Consider the following 12,110-nt stretch of genomic DNA (forward strand, 5'->3'; position numbering starts at 1 on the left):
TTTTCATAAATATTTTAGAAACAATAAAAATTACATCAAATCAGTTTAAAATGATCTTATTTTATATTTATTAATTATTATTAAATAAATACATATAATATTAGATGTAATAAGTATATAATTATAAATATTATATACATAAATTATAAATATTAAATTAATTAAAATCTTTATATTATTGTCTTTTTAATATTACTGATTAGTTTTAATCTCAGCTGCACCATAATTAATTTGATTTAATTATGATATGAGTTTGCTTACTATGATCTACAAAATTCTCTTACTATTGGTTTTCTTTTTCTTTTACCAAAAGAAAATGATGCTTAATTACACACATACAAATAATAACTTCACTTTTAAGAATTGAAGACATATATATATGAGCTTATTAGTTAGTTGTAAAATTGATGCTTAATTAATTTAAGAAGTTGGATATTAATTATTTTCGTATCGAAAAAAAGTTTTATTTAATAAATAAATTAAAATCAACATAATGTAAATAATTAAAGTAGACAACTAAAAAAAATGATAAATACCAGTTCTGATAAAAATTTCAAAGAAAGAGTTTCTATTATATATACACACAAATAAATAGCAATCTGTTAGTGAAATGTGATGATAGTTTTACTTTTACTTTATGATTTCCCTGATTATATTCTTCCTTGTTGATTATTACATGACATAAGCACCGGCTAAACACTTGTCAACAAGAGCTCCAAAATAATAATAAAAATACCAACACACACTCACATGTACATCTTTAGGTTAATAGTTAAATTAGCTTTAAAAATTAAAGTGATCTTTATATTTATTTTTTAAAAATTTTATTAATTAAATTAATTTTTTAAAAATTATAAGTTAATCATATATTTATCCTTTAGTTATTTTATTATTAATTTTTATCAATAATTAATAATATAATATTAATTAATAACATACATAATATCTAATATATCTAATTAGATGTTGATTAAATATATTTATAAAATTTTATTAATTTAGTCTTTTTTCAATTACATAAACCCTAATATTAATATAACTTAATAAATAAATTGATAGATTTTTATAAATATATTTAATTGGTATTCAATTAAATATATTAGGTGTTATGTGCGATATTAATTAATATTTTATATTATTAATTATTGAACCAAAATATCAATAAAATAACTGAAAGATAAATATTTAATTTATAATATTTTTAAAAAATAACTTAATTAATAAATTTTTTTAAGAACAAATTTTAAAAAAAATTTCATGAGTCAAAAATTAATTTGATTATTAAGCTTACACCTCATAACTAAAACAACGCCGCCTCTTACTTGCACGATACAAATCATTCTAACAAAAAAAATATCTAAAAGATATATGAAAAGAGATGTAAATCTTCACTCAATTACTCGAATATGAGAATGTGAAATAATTCTTGTTGTGTAAACAAAATGAAAAGAGGCATTTTGGTTGTGAAGTGTAAATTGTATATATATATATATATGCTAATTATTCAACGAAACAGACAATAATAATAATAATAATAATAATAATAATAATAATAATAATAATAATAATAATAATAATAATGTTCCTTTGGATATATAATTAGTGGCGAAAGCTGAAGCAATGGTCAATGAATAATAATATTAAGGAGGAATGAAATTACTATGACTATTTTATCTGATTAGTGAAAAGTGATGAATAAACCTGAGACAACCTTAACCCTAGGGATTCTGTCGGCACGGATGCATGTGGCATATGTATGTTAATTAAGTTGTGAACCCCCATGAGCATTGTGCATTGTTGCCTTAAAGGGACTATTAATAGTATGTCCTTGTTCATAATAATGCTGTATATATATATATGATGAACATGCCTCACATTTATTTTAAAACGCCTTGTGTGTATATCCTTGAGCAATGAGATATGGGAAAATATGAGGAGTCAATGAAATATTTGTACAATATGTATAATAGGAGTTTATAGCGTATTAGAAATATAACTATTAGTGTTACTTTTTTTTATTAGCTGAAATTTTTGGAATGAGTAGTATCATGATATGGTATTAGAGCTCTAGATCTGAAAGGTCAAAAGTTCGATCCTTATTACATGAGATATTATTACAGAACGATAGTAATTGGTTCGGATAACCTAGAGATAATAATATTAGTTACGACTAGGTTTATTTATGTATTTTGTAATAATTTATTGACTAACAATAAATAAATCTTTAAATAAAATTTTGATATGTAATAATAGAGTAGTTCTTAATTTACTGAATTAGAGACTACTATAAAAAACTAAAAAAATTTACAACGAGACTTATATTATATATTATTGTTCTTTTTTTTTTCTTAAATGATTGTTGAAATGATGACGATTTGCTATCTAATTGAAATATATATGATGATGATTTGCTCCAAAAAAATTGAATGTATTTTAAAGGTATATAGTGTATTATTTTTTATAAAAATATTAATACATAATATAAAATATTAACTATACATGATTAATTTTAATTATAATTAGATATATTTAGTAATCACTAACCTCAAAACAAAAATTTAAACAAAAAATTAAATAAAGTATCAGAATTGTAATTATGAGAAAATTAGTGGAGAACACAAACCCTAATCCCATATTTATATTATATTATATTTTCAAGTTTAGATCAGATAAAAAATTCAAATATAATTATATAAACCATTATTATATCTTTACTATTTTGTGTTTTCAAAGGCTAAATAACATGCTTGCATGGTTCTAATATCGCTTGGGAACAAATTAGTTAAAAATAAAAAAAATTAATCAAAAAATTAGTTAACTGATTAAATTGATGTGATTTTTAGCGATTGACTGTTTTAAAATAATAAATTATAATTTTTTAAAATTATATATTTTATATATAAATATATTATTTTATTATATCTAATTTAATTTTAATGGAATCTTAATTAAACTTTGAATTTTTAATTCGACCACCAATTTGATTTTTTAGAACCATGCATGCTTGATGTCATGCAACTAACAAAACTAAAATGTAAAAGAAAAAAAAATCCCAAAACAGAAATTATTTTTAATATAGAGATGAATATAATGTTTTAATTGAATATTGATATTTAAAATATATTATAATATTATGAATTTGTAGAAAATATACGCACTCTCTTTCTGTTGGTCAGAATATTGACACATATTATTAGAATGATGATACGTATTTAATACGCACTTTATATGTTGCTGAAAAAAGGACATATATTCAACACAATGTGTTAATTTTTCATTTGCAAAATCCATCCATCTATAATTATACAAAATAATTCTATTTTTAACAAAAATATTAATATTTTTTATATATAAAAATTAATCACAAAAAACATACTTTATCATTTATATCAATTCTAGAATTTGTGTTTGTGTGAAAAGATATTGAATATATTCATTACTTAATTGTGAGTAGTTTATTTGGTCAGTGTAGTATACATAATTGATAGAATTTGATAAAATTTAAACTATTTTAAGAACTATCAAACAATAGTATAAGAGTTATACATGAATTTCTAATAAGAAGAAAGAGTACAAAAGTAGTTAATTAGGTACATTATATTGTGGTGATTTAGAATATTTAATTATTAAAAAATTAAAAGAATATTTAAAAATGAGAGTTAGGTGTTGAAATCACTATTAACAGTTTATTTCTGAGCTATAAGGAATGGAATTGTGTTCGATCCATTATTTTCTTGTGACGAGGACGTCAACTATAACAGTTATTTTCTTATTTTCTTTTTTTTTGTTTTAAGTTTTTTCTATTTGTTTTATTTCATTGTGTTCAACACTTGAACCTTCTTCTCTCAAATAATAATAATAATAATAATAATAATAATAATAATAATAATAATAATAATAATAATAATAATAATAATAATAATAATAATAATAATCAACACTTCGCATTTGCTTACGTGAGCTGCAACATAAAATTGTTTTTATAAATAATTTAGGTTTGGTTTCAACAGTGCATTTTAAAAACTAATTAAATACTGTGAAATGTAAGGCTAATTTTTTTTTATAGAAGTAGAAGTGGTGATATATTTTAATATTGTAATTTTTGGTGTTTTTAAAATTGTAGAAAGTACACAAATCTTTGAGTCCGATTTGTGTACCTCTTAAAAATCGGACAGTTCGATTTGTGTACCTCTACAAATCAGACGATCTAATTTCTGTACCTCTAATAAATCGGACGATCTAATTTTTACTTCTTTAATTAAACAATTCTACATTTGAATATAACACCCAACAATTCACATTTTAATAAAACACTACTACCACTCTAATATTAAAAATAAAAAAGTTCGAAATGTAAATCTCTTTTGGAGCTGTTGCCAGCTATATATATATATATATAATTTGGTGCTATAAATAGAGTCATAGTTGCATCACAAATGAGCTAAGAGCTGGACTCAGCAAATCAAAATCATGAACTTTAATGCGTTAGCGGTAGAAGCATCGAGATTCCATAAACTGTGACTCATCAGTGTACGTGGGAGCCCACTAGTCATTTAATAAAATTTGTCAATACTATACCATTATTATTATTAAATAAAATGTGTCAAGTTTATGCATTATGATGATATATAAAATTATATCCTTTAGCTAACAATATTTTATGAATTATATATCTCCTCGAAATTTATGTTGTTGAATAGATACATAAATAATTCATATATAATATATATTTCATGCAAACATTTTTTGTTTTAAAAGTTGAATTTAGTTTTGTTATATTTATCGGGTAAACAAATTCTATACTTGTGTATAAATTATGTATTAGTAAGCCAACAAAAATACTAACTAATAATTTTTATATTTGTTGTCTAAATAATCATTTAAGCTAAGAAAATAATGTATTGAAAATTATATAAAATATTTTATATTTTTATATTCCTAAATCAATAAATGAAAGATAATAAATTAAAAAGAATTAAAAAAATTATTATTATAATTTTTAGTCCATATAAAAGGTGAAAAATAAATGCTTAGTTGAAAATAAAAGTAGTTGTGTTAGAAAGAAAGACAAAATTGAGAGACTAAGATTGAAAAATAGAAACGAAAATTAAGAGATAAAGACTAAATTAAATTTTTGTATTGTATTTTGTATAAAATATACTGGATCGAGTTATATTTTAGTATTATGTTTAATTTAAGATAAATATAAAGATTAATAAATAAATTTAAAATTTAAAACATTAAATGAAAGTATTTTTAAAAAAAAATATTATTAAAATTTTAATTTCTGTTCTAAAAAATTACAATCTTATGTGTCTATTTTTTGAACGTACTAAAGAGATTGAAATTTTAAATTCTAATATTAAAATTTTGAGTCCTTAAAATTGAAATTCTACTAAACATAATACTAAATTTTAATTTTAGTATCTAAATACAAATACTATTTAAAGAACTAAAATTTTGATTATTACAATAATTTTTTTATTTTACAGAGTTTTTAAGATTGGAAAGATGTAAGATTTTACCATATAATAGTTAAAAAAAAAAATTAGAATTTTCAAGGCATTCAAAGAAGAACCCTACAAACTAAAAGTGGGCAGCTAAGTGTTGTAGTTTTAAATTAGGCGGTGACAGAATTTTTCAACCTTTCCCCAACCATACTTAGATGTGATTAATATAGTATTTAATGCAAGCATATATAAGTGACAAGGTAACCATAAATGTTAGGAGTTGAAAATTAAAGATGACTCTGGATTATTATAGGACCTTTTCTCATTCATTACCCTTCAAAACCTCATGCATTACTTAGTTGTCTCGTTTTAAAGAATGTGTCAGGTTTGAATCGAACCTGAATGGGTGGTTGAGAAGTGGTCGACACCAGGATCCAGCAAGAGCTGTCGACCAGCTTTTCGTTGTGAGAGGGGTGGTATCTGTAAGAATATTTCCACACTCAAATTAATATTCATATAAAGATTATAATTTTATTATTATTATTTTTTTAATTTTCACTCACTAATATTGAACAAGAGAAAGTTAACTTACAACAAATAAATACATTACCAATATATAATTTCTTGTAGAAGTGCATTTAGTTTATAAATTGATCAAATTGTGTATAAATTACACATTATGATGAATCACTTATATAAATTGCACAAATTGCAATCTTTGACTAGGATGACTATCTTTGTATATCATCTTTAATTTGATTAAGTTGTAGCATCGTATTTTGTTTCTAGTCAAAGTTTTATAATGTTCTTTAACATTTTTTCAAATTTTAATTTGGTCGACTTGTATCACTTGTAACCTCTAGTTATGATTTTGTTAATTTTAAACTAGAAAGAAGAATTTTGTTTCTTCTTTTCACAATCTTCTACTTAAAATTATTCTTTTAGTGTATTTATATTGTTCATATTTTCAATAGGTCAAGAGAAGATATGCACCAACCAAATTTATTTATATTGATTGGTTTTGTCATAATATCAGCAATATTATCATTAGTGTGAATTTTTTGCATATTCAATTTTCCTTTCTCTACTACTTCACAAACAAAATGATATTGAACGCCTATATATTTTGTTCTTGAGTGAAATGATGGATTCTTTATATTCTAACTAGATAGACTCTATGGTGCCTTTTATTGTGATGCCTAAATTATCCAACTTACTTTTATATAAAATGTATAAAGTAAAAGTAAAATATTTAAAGTTTATTAAATATTATTTCTTTGTCTTTTTTAGTAAGTTAGGCACCATATCTTAAACACTATAGCATTCACCTTCTAACTATCACAAAATATTCGAATCATATCATGATTGTATCGAAGTTCCTTTATTAACCTTTGCAATCAAATTGCTTCATTATTACAAGATTACGTAACAGTCATATTTTCAGCTTTTATAGTTGATAATACTACAACAATTTGTAACTTTGATAACCAAATTACCGCCTCTTGCAAGTGTGAATACATAACCTATAGTGAGTTTTCTTTTATTAAGAACACCGACAAAATCTAAGTCAACATATTCTTTGATAGTAAATTTTGATCCTCCAAAATATAGAGTAGCATTAGAATTTCTTTTGATATATATTAGGATCCTCTTCAGAACACTCAAGTGCTCTTTTTCTAGATTATTTTCCATGAATTTGCTAACCATCCTGACTGATTGAGCGATATCTGATCTAGTGCAAATCATGGAATACATAAGGCTTTTTACTACAGATGCATATGGTACTTGAGACATTTCTATTTTCTTTACTTCATTGCTAGGACACATATCAGAAGGTAATTTAAAATTAACAAGAAGTGTGGCAAATATTAGCGTACTCTCTTGCTTATTGAAGCGCTGCAAAACCTTCCTCAAGTATTTTTTTTTGGGATAGCCAAATCTTTCTATTTTTTTTTTGTCTTAGCAAATCTGCATCCCTAAAATCTTGTTTGATGGTTCCTAATCCTTTATGTCAAACTCTCTAGCCAACTGCGCCTTTAATTTCTGGACACGATTTTTGTTGGGATCTATCACCAACATGTCATCCACGTACAATAACAGAATAAAATTATTATTACTAGACCTCTTGAAATAAGTACAATGGTCTGACTGAAGTCTGTTGTAATCAAGGCTAATAATAAAGGAATCAAATCTCTTGTACCAACATCTCGATGCCTGCTTTAAGCTATATAGAGATTTGGTTAGCCTGCGAACTAAGTTTTCTTTTCTTGGTTTTTTAAAATATTCTGGTTGGAGCATATATATCTCTTTTTTAAGTTCACCGTGAAAAAAAAAAAAGTCTTTAAGTTGTTCTAGATGTAAATCACACATACACAGCACATATAGCAAGAATTACTTTGGTTGTAAAAATTCAGACTGTAAGAGAAGATATTTCATTGAAATCAATACATTCTTTTTGAGCAAATCCTTTCACCACCAATCTTGAACGGTAACCTTCTATTTGGTCGTGATTGTCATGCTTGATGTAGACCCATGTGTTATCAATGACTTTCCTTTCATTTAGGAGTGAGACAAGGTACGATGTCTTATTTTTATGTAGTGCTTTTAATTTTTTTTTTATGGCTGTCATCCATAAAGATGAATTTAGACTTTATACGGCCTCTTGAAAAGTTTATAATTTTCCATCTTCAGAAACAAAACAATATGCATCATGACAAGTCATGACATGGTTGGCATTTTATGATGGTCTTCTTATGTTACATGTTGTTCTACAAACTTCAGCTGGTCCTTGTTCAACTCGCTTTGGTTCTGCTTTAGAAGAGTCTTTCTCTAGACTTGTCGTGCATGCATATTATAGTAGCTTCTTCAGTGCTATTTTTTTCTCTTTTTGTAACTCGTTTTCAACAAATATAACATTTCTACTGACAATAACTAGTGGGATCCCAGAAACGATACCTTTTACATTGTCAACATATCCCAAGAAGATACACTTTCTAGATTTATGATCAAGCTTTGTTTTTTTTTTTTTTTAGTATTAAACATCACATAAATAGGACATCCAAATATAAGTAGAGAAGAATAATTTGGTGGCTTATCTTACCACATCTTCATTGGTGTTTTCAATCTAATTATTGTTGATGGCGATCTGTTAATCATGTAGTAGGCTATTTTGACTGCTTCTACCCAGAAAGACTTGGCTAATTTTGCAGTCCAATATAGCTCGAATTCTTATAGCTCGAATTCCTTTTAGAAGAGTTCTATTCATTTGCCCTACAACACCAATTTTTTGAGGTGTGATGCAATTGTGAATTGCCTATAAATATCCTCGTGCTTGCAAAATACAATAAAATCACCATTAGTATATTCTCCCCCATTATCTGTTCTTAAGTATTTTATTTTCTTCCCAATTTCAAGTTTTATTAGTGCTTTAACTCTTTGAATATTGAAAAATACATTTGACTTCTTCTTAATGGGAATCACTTGTACTCTTCATGAGTAATCATTTATAAAAGAGACAAAAAATACTTTACTCCTCGTAGTAATAATTCAGTGATTTTCACACATCAAAATGAATAAAGTCTAGTATGTGCTTGTTTCTAGCAATTAATCTTTCAAACTTCAATCTATGATGCTTGCTTGTCACACAATGCTCACCAAAAGATAGATACACTGTTTTGAGCTTTGTAATGAGATTACGTTCTTCTAGAATCTATAGATCACTTTTTGACATGTGGCCTAATTTGTGATGCCACAATATCGTTGTGTTTTCTTGATTTGCAAATGCTACCGATTCCTCTGCGTCGCAAACTGTATCTTCAAAAAGTAAGTATAGATTGGTTGTTAACCATTTTGCTTTCATAATTACACGAGCACTATTAGTCATTTTCAACGTCCACTTTTAATATTGATTTTGTGCCCTTGAGAATCTAACAGCCCAACGGACATCAAATTTTTTCTCAAGCCATTCACATATCTTACACCTTGAACTGTATGGCTTTTTGCAATTTTTATTGTATCGATTTTCGCAATTTCTAAGGCATTATCATCTCCCATGAATATAAATTCTTTTGAAATAGGTTCATAAGTGCTAAACCACTCATGATTTGGAGTCATGTGATATGTTGTTGCACGATCCAATTGCAGATATCAGCTAGTGGTTTATTGCCTTCATGACCAATTGCAGTTTCAGTGCACAAGACATCTACATCATTATAAGTGTTTGCAATACAATCATGTGAGGTAGTTGCTTTAACAGTTTTCTCTGTGCTCTTCTTGTTGAACTAACAATCTTTTTTCAAGTGTATTTTCTTACCACAATTATAATAAGTAAGGTTCTTCTTTCGAGACGTTGATCTATCACGACTTTGATTCTCACTAGAGTCAAATTACGTTGATCTATCTCTCATCACTAACAAAACTCCTGCTTGTTTTGAACTCTCCGTTCAATAATCTTTATTTTTGTGCTTGCTTTCTTCTTCGAGAATAGCAGCAGTAAGATCAACAAATTGAAGTTGATGATGAGTTGATCATACAAGTCTGGTAAACTTTGGAGAAGTTTATCATATTAATTTTCTACAATCTGACACTTCATGGCTGTCAGTTATAAAAATATAGCATTAAGATTTTTGATGTGATTCTTCACTGATATGTATTCACTCATACGAAGAATATATAGTCTCTTTTTCATAAATATCTAATATGCTTAATAATACGGGATCTGCCGTAGCCAAGTGTAAATGGACGACGGCGTTTCTGTCCATCTCTTTGCACTTGTCATTAGGAGTGTCGGTAGGTTTGCCTTCTATTGCTTTCAAACATTCTCTGTTTTTAAAATTGCCTTGATTTTCAGTTTCTAAAAAAAAGTTATTCCCATTGAATTTTTCGAATCGAAATTTTGTTGCCATGATTCTGATACCAACTTACCTTTTTGCAGCAGAAGATTTAGAACCTAAAATTTTGATATTACTATTAGGTATAGGGACAGAATAATGCAACTAAAATTTGTGGAAAAAAATAGATGAAATTGAACAAAAATTCAGACAAAAATAAAAATAATACAAAGCAATAAAATTATAATTTCTTAAGATATATAAAAAAGTCTATAATACTCTTATACATTATGAAAATAACACTTATACAAAAGCCAGGGATTACAACCTTACTATTTTTTCTCTCTTAATTTTCACTTACACTAACATTGAACAAAAGAAGCTTAACTAACAACAAACAAATACATCACCTATATGTAATCTTTTTGCAGAAGTGCATTTGGTTTACAAGTTGGTTAAATTGTGCAAAAATTAAACATTATAAATCACTCGCACATATTGTACAAGTTGTGTGTATTAGTATCTTCTTTCCCTTTAAACTTACCAAGTTGCAATCTTTAATTTGGATTACTATGTTTGTGTATCATTTTTAAGTTGATCAAGTTGTAACATCATACTTTGACTCTAGTCAAAGTTCTATAACGCTTTTTATTTTTTTTTCAAATGTTAACTTGTTCCACTTATTCCATTTATAGTCATGTTTGATTTCTTCTTTTACGAGCCCACCAATTCAATGTTGGACGAGGGTGAGGTCCAACGTAAATTGCTTGAGCCTTTCTGTAACATTTGATAACATTGCTAATTTGCTATCACCTTAGTTTTTGTGATTTGATTTAACGAAGATTTAGTGTATATACATGATTGAAAAGAAAAAATAAAAACTGAACTGATGGTCAAAATTTGTTAGGAAGTGTGGGTTCATGAGATGTTTGATTTGGATGCATTTAAAAGTTAGATTCAAAATCTAATCCAATTCATAAAATTTATTTAAAATGTAGTTCAATTCAATATAAATTATGATCGAATTTTGGTTTAAATTTAATTGAATAAGCGATTTTAATTGAAGTTGATCTAGATTTGAATAACTTCCACCCATGTTTGATAAGTAAAATGTGTTGCAAGGCATGTGAACCGTAATTCTAAACTTTAACCCAAAATAATTCTTTGATAAATTATTACACATACACTTGACCAAGTTGTTATGTATACATCGTATTAAACTAATAAGAAATAGTATTACTTTTCAAAACAATTAACTACTTGATGAAAATTATTGCTATTCTGCCCTAACTATAGAAGAACTACATGTACCAATTGAGCCACAAGTAAATTCTTGCTCTGTTCATAAGTATAGTCTAAAAGAGTTAGTTGAATTCAATTCCTAGAAAATTTGTATGCTGATTTATGTTCATGTCCGTATCACTCATTTCAAATTTTTTTTCTAAAATTAAGAGTAAAATTCGAATTTAAAATTTTTAAGTGAGGATGAAAAGATTATATTATTTGACTGATCATCTCAATTATTAACAATTAGTATTAGTGGTGATGTGATCCATAAATTTATATTATATTATTATATAAATAAATATATAAAGAGAGATACATATTAATTGACCAATATTTTTTTATATTTAATCTTATATTTGAGTTAATCAATTTTCTATTTTTAACTAAAAGTATTAACTCTCTAAAATTTTTCATATGTATAAAATATTTAATTTATTAGAATGTGGTATGTACTCTAGTCCACTCTTTAAATATCTTTCTAAAATTAATATATTGATAAAATTACTAATTTACTTGAACTTGTGAATGGAATTTGAATATGCAA

This window comes from Arachis stenosperma, chromosome 8 (assembly GCF_014773155.1).
Source record: "Arachis stenosperma cultivar V10309 chromosome 8, arast.V10309.gnm1.PFL2, whole genome shotgun sequence".
In the NCBI taxonomy this organism is placed as follows: Eukaryota; Viridiplantae; Streptophyta; class Magnoliopsida; order Fabales; family Fabaceae; genus Arachis; species Arachis stenosperma.